This window comes from Octopus bimaculoides, chromosome 7, assembly GCF_001194135.2.
Source record: "Octopus bimaculoides isolate UCB-OBI-ISO-001 chromosome 7, ASM119413v2, whole genome shotgun sequence".
NCBI classification, from domain to species: Eukaryota; Metazoa; Mollusca; class Cephalopoda; order Octopoda; family Octopodidae; genus Octopus; species Octopus bimaculoides.
This window is the reverse complement of record NC_068987.1, coordinates 24,006,683-24,021,042: the sequence shown is the minus strand read 5'-3', so window position 1 is coordinate 24,021,042 and position 14,360 is coordinate 24,006,683. Positions and strand designations below refer to the sequence as shown.

Here is a 14,360-nt window from a genome sequence, read left to right as displayed (position 1 = left end):
CCATTAAATCCACTCCAACAATCAGAATGGATAGTTCTTGGTTTTATATACTTTCTGATAAGAGAGAGCAGAGTTTTGGAGAAACACTTCCTTCTCCTTTAGAAATAAATATGCAGCATCCTGTATGTCCGCGTTTGTGATGGGTCTTTCACAACACTCCACCTCTCTTGCCGAGAGTTGTGGCAGGCCATGCAGGTAGGCACTAAAGTCCACCCTGCATTCTGATCCACCAGTTGTCCTGAACAGTCATGCAAAGTGTTGTTGAAAGGCCCTTGTTCATCTGTCAGAGACTTTGTTGCTTCGTTGTGCCTCCACCTCTCAGGCAGCTCCAACTCCTTCGTTCCTCAGAGCACACATCATAGCTCTGACAACGCATCCTTCATGTTTAACATTGAAGTGTTGGTCGAGGGCCAACCTTGCCACCAGTACGTTGGACATGATGCCAGTTCTAAGTGCCCCTTCTAATTTCTTAACTCAGCCTCCCTCTATTCTATTTCGGTCTAATACTAGAGCCTTACTATACCTAACCAATTCTGCTTTAATTGCTTTCTTTAGGGCATACCACCACCTATTGTTGATGGTGCCCGTCAATGCTCTCTTTACTAATGTGCTAATCCAGTCCCTGTAAGCCTGGCGTGCCGTGAACGACGTGTTCAGCTTCCAGTAACCGGGACCCTGCCTGTGGCTCTTATCTAAGTCAAGCATACAAGTCACAAATTTGTGATCTGTGTAGCTGACTATATGGGATATCCCTATCCACTGTCCTACAGAATACTCTATCTAAACACAATCTGGACGACCCGATGAGGTTGCTCCATGTCCACATTGGTACATTTGGGTGGTCCAGTTGGAAACGTCTGGGCAAATCTTTGAGGCATTTACATCCCCTTCTATTACTATCTCTGCCCATGTAGTCTAGATGCGTGTCCAAGGTAGCATTCCAATCCCTCACTAAAAGTAAAGATTGAGACTTTCCCAGGAAAACCTCTAGGCGTCAAAAGAAACCCGGTTGACCTGTTAAGGACGGTACATAAGTTATCAGTCGAAAAGCATACCCATTACTGCCATCAACATCCATGACGACCAGCCTACCCTCAGGTTCTAGGAATATTGCTCTTATTTTGAGGTCCAGATTCTTCCGAAGAAGCACTGCAGTACCGGAGTCTGGTCCCACTGATGGCTATGATATGCATGTTCTGTGACTTGATGTCATTTAACAGGTAGCCTTGTTTCCAAGGCGACCCCAAGCCACGTACATTTATACAACTTATTCTGAGCATGTTCCTATCGAAAGTTGTGTTGGTGACAGTGGGGATGTGGTGTTTGGGTTTTTTGTGGTGGGTAATGAGTCTTTTCGTTTTTCAGTTCTTCCTTTGGAGTTGTTGCTGTTGGTGGTGGTGATAGTGTTGTTTCTGTTCTTGGTGGTGTAGGCAACGTCATTTCAACTCTCATTACAAAGCGCTTATTTCCCTTCAACCAGATTTTGAAGCTTCATTCATCTCTTCATTCTCTCCCTTCATTATATTGTTTTGCTGACTGACTAAATTGTACATATTATACATAATCAATAAAGTGTGTTATTGTTCGGACGCTTTTCTTGTTCCTGAATAAATTGATGTAAGGAAATTGTGTAGCACTCACTCAGTGCAAGAATACACAAGCCGAAAATCCTACACTACTTTTATTTGGTCATCTGTTCTAAACCAGGACTCTGCTGGTCAGGTTGCTCTGGATGCAGCTGCCTATAAAACTTCTCTGCCTGGGTTCTGATAATGGCACCTGACAGTGGGGTGCTGCCATTCTACTCCTGGACAAACCAGGTGAAAACTGCTTTCTCAAGTTAACTGTCAGTGGCAGTCCTGGCCTTCTTCCTAGCTAAGCCCTCGCTGTCCACAACTGTATTTACATAATTTGTGAGGTTAGCCTCATCCTTAACCCAACCATGCAGGGTGGACTCTGGAATGCCAGTCTCTCTTGATAGTTTGACTTTGAATCCATCATTTCGTATACTGTCAACCAGATCTAACTTTTCCATTACAGAATAGGATTTCCTCTTAGGCATTGTGTTTTCATACGGCAAATTTAAAAAAAAAATATCTGCAAGGTAGCTTGAAATTGTAATGAATGAAGTGGAATATGGTCTCTCTTTATATAAATTGTACCTCCAGGGTGTTAATTACTTCCTTTAAGTATTAATCTGTTTGACTCATTTGAAGCCTTTGATTGGCAGAAGCTTCCTCAAACAATCCAATCAAATCATGGAAAACAAACTGTCAAAAGTGTTCACTGGTCAAAAAGGTGTTGTTTTCATCACAAAATCAAAGAAATTATGCACACAAAACATGTAATTAGCACCCAGTTATATGGCAATATTTTCAAGCTGTTCATTAAGGTATGTATGTATTTTGTTGAAATTTGCTGAAATTCTGCTTTTAATCAAGGTTTTTGCTGAGGGAAATTCTGCTTCAAATTATTAGGGGTCCATCAAACCACCCATGTTATATGCAGGGACGTGGTATAGCGAGATGCCTTATAAAGAGGGAGCACTGTACTAACTTGAAATTAGATCAAAGGTTGATTTAAGTGAAGGTTGGACAAGTCATTAAAGTTACACCTGAAAAAGAGAGTGACCTAACATGAAGAAATTCTTGATAAACAAGCTACTAAAAACTAACCTTCATTAATTAATTGTTGAGGTGTTCAGCTTTTCCTCATTAGTCTACACTGAAGACTAATTAGTCAACTTTTCCTCATCAGTCTACACTAAAGACTAAATAGTTTTATATATTAAATTGATTAAATACTTATAAAATTACTGCTGCATTATTTTTATTTGCATGCAGCAATATAAGTCACCTTTGGAAGAGAATGTTTTACAACTGATATCACAGTAATATGATTCCTTTCCTGTCACAATACATTTGTGGTAAGATTAATCAACCATTCACAATGAATGTTTTACAATATTACAGAAATAATTACTGTCATTTAATTGTGTATCATTGATCAATTGAATGACACCTCTGCAGACAGCACGTTTATTACAACTGGAGTGTTTTATAGCAGACTTATTTTATTACAAATTTCATAGTTGCTCAATTTCAGAATAGTGCCAAGTAATTTATGTTAAATGCTGCAGCTAGTTTGTATGAATCTTTTAATATAGACATTATTCTCTATATATACTTGTGTATAAGGATATAAATCACTATTTTCAGACTGGATTTCACTATAAACCTTTTTCACTCTCTTCTTTATAGCAGGTTGTAATGAAAGTTTTGTCCATTTTTTAAGGCTTAATAACCCCCCCCCCCCAAAAAAAAAGCAATATCTGATTTTATTTAATCTTTAATATAGTCACCATTCTTTATGACTTCTTTCCATTTGTCAATGAGAAGTGAAAAAGGAAATTAACCCATTTTTGACTTCTGCTCTTGAAGTAAGTCTTCATCCACTCAAATGATTTTGTAAACTTCTAATCTGTAAGTACGAGGTCCAGAGAACATGGTGGGCACTGCATAATTTTCCAAGCATATTCTTCTAGATATCTGGCACTCTTGTGCAGCGTGATGTTTAGTGTTATCATGATGACAGATGACTCCTTTTCTGTTCGTTAATGGACATTTTTGCTACAAAGCTATTTTCAGACATCTTAGCTATTGGCAGTATACATTGGCTGTTATTGTATGATTATTGTCTAGCAGCTTTTGATGAATTATTCCATGCATATCTTACCATACACTCAGAAGAATCTTCCTTGGATGCTGGTCACTTCTGGGCTGCTGAGCTACCTTTTCACTACGACAGAGCTACTAACATTTTTGCTTAACATGGCAAGGTATCCATTCTTCATTTCCTATAATGACTTTGTTCAAAAAAGGCATTTGCAATTCATGAGATTGCTGTGATGCACAACAGTCAACACGTTTATAATTGTCTGCAGAGAGATCATGTGGAACCCATTTTCCAACCTTTTACACTTTACCAAACCTTTTCAATTCAGGATGAATGGTAGTACCTTTCCATGTTCCTGTATGGTGGATCAAGGTGTATTAATTCTTTGGGACAATTCTTTCATACTTTGATGTGGATCCTCTTCAACTGCAGCTTTCAAGGTGCCATCGTCCAGAACAATAGGTCTTCCTGATTAATGCCCACCAGAAAGATCAAAATCACCTTAAATTTTGAAAATCTCTGACATTTTCAACCGCTTACTCCATCAGGATAAACACTGCATATGTTTTTGTTGCAGTGTTGCCTTTATGAAATTCATACAGCATGCAATGCTGAATGTGACCTTAAAATTTTTGTTCATCCATGGGTTATCTGAAATGGAGAAAATGAAATTATGACTTTAATCAATCAGAGGAACAGCTCAGCTGATGCCTAGACTGAAGAAATAACTTTTTTGTTTTCACCATGTTTATTTTCTTAAACATGCAACATTACTTTCCAGAATAATATACATGTTACTTTGTAATATCTAAAAAAGGGAAAATGTCTTTGAAAATATCTCAATAAATTTTTCATTGGGATGCTTTGAAATATTTCAGTTCCTTTTAATTTCACCTAAAAAAAAAAAAAATTTGATTTTGTTTGGGATTCTAAATCAGCAAGAATTGTTACCTTTATCAATTATTGCTGTTAATCCTGACATGGGTTTGGAGGATCTGTTATACTTAATTCTTCTATGTGTCCCGACCATGACATTACTTGCTGTTTTCTCTTTATTAAACACTGGCAATTAGCATGGCCATATTGCAAGTGTCAGGTGTAAATAAAGAATAAACAAGTTCCAGTCATCAATTTCTCTTTCAGACAACATTGTCCATCTTTGGATTGGTGTCACAAGTTATATCACTTCGATGTGTAGTCTATGGTGGTGCCGTATCGGGTTCCATGATGGCTTTCTTGAGCCGATTGATACTAACAGTATTCTGTTTACCATTTACATCGACAACGAAGTATTTCTCCCGTTTTTGCAGTACTTTGTAAGGGCCGGAATACGGTGGGCAGATTTGTGCTGGTATTCCGTCATTTCTAACAAACACGTGTGTCCATTGATTAATGTCCGTGGGGACATGTGTATCAGTTTCCTGCGGGCGAGGTGGGTTTGGTGACAGCTGTGATATATGTGCACGTAGGCGATGCACATATGTTGTGGGATCTGGGATATCCTGTAGAATTACTGGAGCAATCATTTGTCCAGGCAGGGTTAATGTGGTGCCGTAAACGATTTTTGCCGGTGAGTATCCGCTCTCATCCTTGATGGATGTACGGATACCAAGCAGGATTAATGGAAGGAAGTCTATCCAATTGTTTATGTCAGAGTATGCCCGTATGGCTGATTTCAGTTGCCTGTGGAATCTCTCCACCATGCTGTTTGCCGCCGGATGGTATGCTGTAGTGCGAAAGTGTTTGGAACCGATGAGTCGAGTAAGCTCGCTGAAAAGGTGGCAGTCAAATTGTCTTCCTCTGTCTGTCGTGATGATAGCAGGGATACCAAAACACGATACCCAGTGTGATATCAGCGCTTTAGCCACGGTTTCTGCTGTGGTATCAGAGAGAGGGAAAGCTTTAGGCCATCGTGAAAAGCGGTCGATACAAGTGAGGAGATGTGTATAGTTGTGAGACGGAGGTAGAGGTCCAACGATGTCTATGTGGATGTGTTGGAAACTACTGTCTGGTGCTGTAAAATTACCAAAGGGTGACTTGACGTGTCTGTGTACTTTTGCCTATTGACATGCAATGCAACTTTTAACCCAGTCGCAGATGTCTTTATTGATGTTCGTCCACACAAAGCGAGTTGCTATCATCTTCTGTGTGGGACGAACGCCAGGATGTGACAAACCGTGTAAGGCAGTGAAAATTTTCCGTCTGTGTTGTTCGGGGACATATGGATGCTTGTGTCCTGTGGAAACATCACACCATATTTGACCAGTTGAAGAAGATAGTGGGCAGAGTTGGAATTTGAGGGACGATGAATTTCGTAACTTACTAAGTTCTTCGTCAAACTCTTGGTCCGTTGCGATCTGCTGTAAGTCAATTGGTTCGGAAGTATGCAGTGCATTAAGATGGGCGCGGGACAAGGTGTATGCGGCCGTGTTATCGGAACCTTTAACATACCGAATGTCGGTTGAATATTGAGAGATAAAATCAAGGTGACAGATTTCTCTCAAAGAATGTTGGTCATTCTTCGTTTTAAAAGCATAAACCAGTAGTTTGTGATCCGTGTAGATGCTGAAGGCAGTCCCTTCAAGCATATGGCGAAAATGTTTAACAGAAAGGTATGCGGTGAGTAGTTCTCGTTCGAAAGTGCTGTATTTAACTTCTGCGTGCTAAGGATAGTGGTTGCCAAATTCCATCCACAAACTGTTGCAGGATGCCGCCAATTCCAGTCTGAGAGGCGTCGACCAGTAATGTGAATGGAGCATCAGGTTTGGGATGAACTAGCATTGTAGCTGTAGCTAGCATATCCTTTAGCTTGTTGAAGGAGGCTAGTTGTGTGTCACATAATGTAATTGCTTACTTCTTCTTTTTCGCCAGTCTGTTGCGCAGGACTTCGGTAAGCGGTTGAGCTGCTTCGGCGCAGTGTGGAAAGAAACAACGGTAGAAATTCACCAGTCTCAAAAATTCACAGAGTTTCCAAAGAGATGTTGGGATAGGAAAATTCACTATGGTTTCCACTTTGTCAGGCAGACGACGAATTCCATCTTTGTCAACGATGTACCCGAGGAAAGGCAGAGATGAGACACCGAAAATGCATTTACTTGTGTTAATGTCTATGCCATAATGAGTCAGTCGCTGGAAAAGTTGTTGGAGGTGATCTTCGTGTTCGGCCTCAGAGACACTCGCTACTAGCATATCATCGATATATGCGTAGACGAAGGGTAAACCTCTTGTGACAGTGTCGATGAAACGCTGAAATGTTTGCGCTGCATTACGTAATCCAAACGGCATTCGCAAGGATATGCACCAAAAGGAATGGCAATTGTGGTTTTGGGGACATCGGCCGGTTCAACGGGTATTTGATTGTAGGCCCGAATTAAATCCTGACCTTTTCTGGAACTGAAACAAGATGAAGTTCCGGTGCTTGCAGGGTTGTTTTATTACTTGACTTTTGGCATTTATCATATCTGGATATGTATTTGATAATGTCGTTACATATACCATTCTAAAAATATGTTGCACTTATTTTTGCTCTTCCAAGATGTGCTCTTCGTAAATCATCATGACATGTTCTTATAACCCTTTGTACTTCATCTATCTTAAATACTTGATGATAATTGATTTTATCTCCATCATTGTTTGTGCACTAAAATACCATCTTGTACGTGAAATGGCTCACTCTTTTTCTATACTTCTCTTTTTTCTTTTGATAATCTTTTTGGATAGTTGCTTTCACTTGGTTACTGATAGTAGATTTTGTAATAGTTTGATAGTTGTCATAGAGACTTTAGTCTCTATCTATCACCTTTTAACAACATTATGAATGAAGAGACATTAGAACAATTAACAATATAATAAAAAGGTTTTATTTATGACTATGATGCTTGGTTTCACAATTCCTGTCATTCTGCTTAGCCGCCGCTGATTTAGATGTAGTTTGGTAATGGAAAGTTAAGGTCTTCCTTTATGCCTGCCAGAGAAGTAAGTAGCTATCACATCGATAGCATCATGGTGAAAAGTGCTTCGTGGAGGAGCGAGGTGTTGTCATGTAGAAGGTCTGAGCTCAACTCACCGAGATAATGAAAGTAACTGCTTAAGTACAAATTTTACTACGCATGCGCAACTCGAGGGGCTTCCGGTGGTGAAGTCCCCTGCGCATGCGCAGAATAGTACTTCCTCAATGGCGGCTATAATTTCGCGCCACTACAATTTCATATGTTTTTGACTCCATGTTGGGTAAAAATAAGTATTCAAGTATTTGTCAAATACATTACAGACCATCTCTGATTCTATAACCCTGTTGGCAGCCTATCCCAGATTCATGTATGAGCAGCTGTACATTATCTCAAAAGGTAGAGCTGCTGGAAAGAAATGAAGGGCATATTCTTATTCGAAGGATTGAATATACCTAAAATCAGATCTAAAGCCTTAGGCACCAAAAAATTTTTTTCATTTGTTCCCCAGTGTAATCTAAGGTTTTAAAAAAATTATTTTAAACTTTTATTGTATTAAAAATTAATTATGATACACTCTGTGGATCACATAAAGCACACAATTTTATTGCATGTAGTACATTCTATGATCATAGAATGTATTACATCTAAACCAAATTAACATGCAATAACTAAAATGTGCATCCTTGAAAGCAAGGGTGCACATTTACAAAAAAGACTTATGAAAAATGCTTTGGACTGGTGAAGGATTAAAAATAATCAGTGGGTGGCAAGAATGTTTTCTTTATATACCTAAGTTTTCCATTGCAGAGATGCACCGAACCATATATTAAGTACTCTACTAAATACTGCCAGTATTTTTTTTTCTGCTAAGGAATTTGTGGTGGGTGCTAAAAATGTTACTTGGGCTTCTCAGATGACTGAAGATCAATATGTAAATAATTGGTAATAATCTCCAAACAATAATCAATCATTGTTTATATTTTTTTGATATAGTGGCTGATCAATGTTCAAGTTGTTGTTAACATGTTTTCTTATGATAAAACTTGGGATCTTAAAGGACTGTTGTTCTACATAACACACCCATTGATCAGAGATGTCTACATGGTAAACCCTAAATTGTCATCTTCATCAATTAGAAACTGATAGATCCACATACCATTTTTTAATATCTTTTTTTGTATTATTGATGTAATGATTGAGAGTGTTATGAAGCTGAACAATATACTTAAAACAGGTATCTTGTACTTTGTGGTTTGAAACAAATTTTTCCAAATAAATACTTGATTCATGTCATTTATTATTATTTTTTATTTTTGTTTTATGTACCTGTACTAAAAATATGGGGCATTGCACATGTGCAAAAAATATTTCAAATTTCAACACAAATATCTTCTTCATGCAGCTAACTGAGAATAAACAGCCTAGCAGGTACTTGGTTAAGTACCTGCTAGGCTGTTTATTCCCAGTTTGTCCTTTTTTGTTTTTCCTGCTAAGAGCAAGTACAAATAAACATTTCTTTTTGTAGTATTCCAATTCACATCAGTTTATGTGGACCCATGTTAGTTTCATCAATTTGAACATTTTTAGTCTCTCCCATTTAGAAACTCTTATGTGCTAGGCTGTGTTGATCAACAAAAAGTGTACATATGGCATACTTAAATGATACTTCAGAAACAAAAAATAATAATACAGTCTTAATTGATTGGATCCAGTTGCATTTGATGCATTTCCATCAAAATATTTTACACCTTGGATGTATTTATTGAAGGTAGCAGTTTTCTTGACTGCTTATGTATTTGTTCTCATTATTCATATCAGACAATGACAGGCCGTCCACTTGGCAAATTCCTGTTGATTGACAGTTTCATATTCTCATAAATTATATTCAATTTTATTTATTTTGGTCTATCTGTTAATTTTTATTTGTATTGTTCTCTACTTGAGTTGAAATTTGATTTTGAAAAAATACAGGTTGATTACAGTTGGAACATTTTTGATCATTCTTTTTCTCAGTCATGGTTGACTTGGGTTAAATATATTGGTTCTGTTTGTGTTGAAATTTGCATATTTTTTAGTATGTTCACAAAATAAATTGGACTGTCAAATATTTGTTTTGGAAAATGTTTTTGTTTCAAACTGTAAAGTACAAGATACCCTTTCCAACATGTTCATTTGGAAACTTCAGTGATTGCACAGAAAAAAAAATTCATACAGGCCTAACTTATTCAAGCAAAACTTATTTTTGGAAAATCAGCTTCCTCTCTCATTCAATTTTTTATGTTATTAGATACCTCGAAGATACAAATGTGCATGATATCCCAAGTGTACAATAATGATGTGTATATATGTATTTATTAATTACTACTGTCATAGTTTGTCTTTTGTAGTGATGTACTTTGGATAGTATCCAACTTAAACCCTCAAGTTCTATACAACTCTTTGCTGATTACTTTTCATAGCATATTTTGCAAGTTTTCACAATACTACTTTGTCACATTTTTGCAAGACCTGCTTTTCAAAACTCTATTTTCCATTGTTAAGGTCAGACATTAATTGACACTGTGCTCTAGGAGATTCTTGTGCTAGTAAAAAAATGGGAGCATTACCCTTTCACACCTGGGTCTCTATCATACATACCTACATCAAGGGCAAGACCCCTGACTACTTGAGAGGGAACGTTTATGTGGTTTCCCAACTTGACTATCAGCCTGATCTCCCTCAGGTCTCAACATCTTGAAAAGAAAGAACATTGGATAATTTGGAATATATGAACTGTGTGTTATCTATATATCTAGTGAAGCATGTCTTCCTTGCAATGAGCACACTCAACACTGCTAAGTTAGATGTCACTCTTGATAGACTTTCTAACAATATATTGACCACCTGGAAGGAACCTCATGAGCTAACGAAAGTACTTCTAAGCTTGACTTGTTTATGTAACAACTGGATTTAAATCTTATGTCTCCCAACTGTCTTCTGAGCTGTAACCTTGTTGCACAACTGGGAATACCAACAATTTGGTTGAGATGACCATAGTTGAAACATCAACCAAATGATGAAATTCAGCATAGGCTATCATACTAGATACTCTATTTTCCCTCAGTCTGTGTTGCAACTAGCAAAAACAGATTCACATTCGATGCAGTCTACCAAAAAATACTGGCTGTTACCATGAAAAGCCAGCTTTGCCAAGGATATGGAGTCCATGTTGGTTATCAACACAAAGGAATATAACCCAAGAAATCACAGGTGAACTTAACTGCATATCAGAAACATTGGCCCTGACTCTTCTGTGGACTCAACTTTACACGAAGGTAAGAACATCACATCACAGAAAACAAGTGCATACACACACACATTCAGTCAAATAGCTGTACTAGTGTACAAATATTTACTATGACAAAATACACTTTTATGATCCAGTATTTAATGGGAATTATAACACAACACATTGATGCCACTTGAGACAGATTTAGATTTGACAACACATTGGAAATATAGTCATTTAAACCAATGATGTATTTTATGTATGTAGTGTGTGTAGATATATCATCATTTTTATGTTAGCTTTTCATGTTTGTGTGGATTGACTGGGCATGGGGAACAGTCTGAGTCACTTACTCTGAATTATTCCTTTCCCAACTCACACTAGGTCAGAGAAACTACACACACATGTTAGTTTTGTCTTGGTTCCTACATTTGGGTGCCCTAACACCAACCACTTTATAGTACTGGTGCATTTATTACCACCAGCATTGTAGAGGCTGCCTTTGGCAAGGTTATATAGTCATGTCAACCCTATGCTGTATCTGCTCAATTTGACTGTCACACATTACACACACACACACACACACACACACACACACACACGAAGGTGCATAGGCTAGTGGTTAGGATGTTGCACACATCATCACTATATCAGGGATTCAATTCCTAGACTGGGTGGCATGTTCTGTTCTTCAACAAAGCACTTAATTTCATGTTGTTCCAATCAACTCAGCTGTAAATGGGTAAACCTGCCTTCCAATCAGGAGGAATGTTGGCCTATTCACCTAACCAGCAGGGTAGCAGCATCCAATAGTCTGGTTGATCATGTGATACACACATCCATATATAGCACAAACATAATTGCCAGAATTAAAGAAAGGATGGGAGGTGCTGTATTGTTGTATTTTTGCAAAAAATAACCCACACTGCAAAGCATTTGCTATAAGTTTGATATTGCAAGGTAGTGAGATGATAGCAAAAATGTTGAATATTTGTAAGGCTGGAAAGAACTGACATGAGTGTAATCTGTTGGATGAGTAACATTAGCCGAAATCATGGCTGAATGTTAGAGGTGAGTGATGGGTGAGAATTACTGTCAGTGGTGAGTAAGTAGGCTTGACTGAAGAAAACTTAGGAAGAAGTAATGAAGGTAAATCTCATGAAACTGAATCAAAATTAACTCCCAAATTATAAACTTAGGTTCAACACGACTGTTACACAAAACTCTAAAAAGCATCTAAATATATATTACCTCAATCATACAGTTGACATGGTTAATTTAATCAAAGCTAGGGATAATCTGGATCACAAATCATAAATACTATGTAATAAAAAAAATACACCTCACAGAAGTAAAAAAAAAATTCACATTCAAAATTATAATTGTGTTGTAATTATCAATAGTGTCATTAGAAATGTTTTGCAGCATTTCTTCTGGCTCTTTACATTCTGAGTTCAAATCCTACTGAAGTAAACTTATCAAACACTCCTCTGGGGTTGGTAAATTTAAGTACCATTCAGATACTAAGGTTGATAGTATCAATTAATGTATCACCTCAAAATTGCTAGGCTTGTGTCTAAATCTATTAAAGGCAGGAAGCTGATAAGATTGTTGTGATATGTCTTCAAGTTCTTTACATTCTGGGTTCAAATCATCCCATTGAGGTCAGTTTGCCTTTCATCCTTCTGGTGGTGATAAAATAAAGTACCAGTCAAATATTCCCACTTTTAAAGTTGACAGCCTTGTACTGAAATCAGGAACCATTATTATTAAGGTGGCCATCTGACAGACTTAGTGGAATTTTGTTCATCTTTACATTTCAAGTTCAAATGTTACTATGGTCAACTTTGTCTGGATCTTTTTTAAAACGGGGGCCACATTTTTCATTAACGAAACACTTTGAAACTTGGAACACTGGTAGAATGTGTCATATAAAACATCTTTTTCTCTTAGTCTTCTTTAAAAAAAAAGAAATCCATAAGTTATTCCATGTTAAAGTTGTCGTATTTCTGTAATTTCAACCAATCACTGACGTCCATTCAGCCGATATACATTAAGTGCCGACTACATAAACAGGGTTAGGGTTAGGGTTAGGGTTAAAGCAAATTTAAAATGAAAAAAGCAAATAAAACGAAGGTATGGAGATTAAATACACTTTACATCGCTTAATCAGCCAAAGGAGTAAATGTAAACAACTGAATACTTGTCAGTGATTGGTTGAAATTATCGAAATAAGACAATTTTTTACTTGAAATAAATTCGAATACAAAAATATTTTTCTGTTCTATAACACAAAATAGATAAGTATACGAAGTTTGAAAGTCTTTCCGTACCAAAAACACTACGTAAAACATTAATGAAAAATGTGGCCCCCGTTTTAAAATAGATCCCTTTGTCTTTTATCGAATGGGATCAATAAGATAAGCACTAGTAACATCAGGCAAGTACTGGAATCGATGTAATCAACTAGTCCCCACACCCAGAATTTCAGTTTTTGTGCCTGTAGTAAAAAGAATACAGTGGCAAACTGGCAGAATCGTTAGCCCACAAAATGTTTAGTAGCATTTCTTCAGCTTTACGTTCTGAATTCAAATCCTGTCTAGATCAACTTTGACTTTTATCTTTGCAGAGTCAATAAAATAAGTACTAGACTGGTACTGGGGTTGATGTAATCAACCAGCCCCTTCCCACCCCTGAAATTTCCAGCCTTGTGTCTATAGTAGAAAGAATAAAGTGGTGAGCTGGCAGGATTGTTAGCATACCAGGTAAAATACTTAGTGACATTTCATCTGTCTCTATGTTCTGAGTTCAAATTCTGACTTTACCTTCCATCATTTTTTGTGGGGTCAATAAATTAAGTAGCAGTTAAGCACTGCAGTCAATATAATTGACTACCCCCTCCAAAATTTCAGGCCTTGTGCCTATAGTAGAAAGGATTCTTATATCAGATTAGTTATGATGGTCATTGTTGTTATAAATATCAATAAATGCTTTTTTTTTCCCCCCTTTTGTTTTAGGTTACAGTCCACTTTATATTGTGACCATATACAAAATACAAAGAAATTGAATTCAATGTCTATCATCATAATGAATTTAAGTAAGCTCACAACTTCTTTTTCCAGGTATGTATCTGTTTATAATTTCTATGTTAGCTATATCAATCCATGCTACATATATTAACTTGGAAATGTTTTTTAACAAGAATGAATAAATTACATTCTCTGTCAAACTCTGCTCAAGTAACCCAAATAGTGGCAGATTCAGTCTAGTACAAAGAACAGGAATGGTCTTCCCAGCAAGTAGAATATGCTTGCCTAAGGCACTATGCAGTAGAATCAAACCTGAAACCAAGCAGTTAGGAAGCAAACCTAACCATATCTATACATGCACTGTGAAAGTTGAATTCAGATTATACAATGAACCAGTACACTTGTGTGGATAACTCAATATTGAGACTACATTGTTGT

General features: G+C 37.1%; 1 long non-coding RNA gene across 2 annotated transcripts in view; it reads left to right on the top strand.

The window, feature by feature from the left end:
• The window catches only part of LOC106881340 (uncharacterized), a 29,755-nt gene that overhangs the window by 8,762 nt on the left and 6,633 nt on the right, over positions 1-14,360 (top strand). Inside the window, exons 2-3 of one of the 2 annotated variants that reach the window (XR_001410843.2) lie at positions 10,013-10,939; positions 13,911-14,015. This is a non-coding gene — a long non-coding RNA (uncharacterized LOC106881340). Of the gene's footprint in view, positions 1-6; positions 10,940-13,910; positions 14,016-14,360 lie in introns of those variants that run through there. The other variant, XR_001410842.2, reaches the window with a different exon arrangement.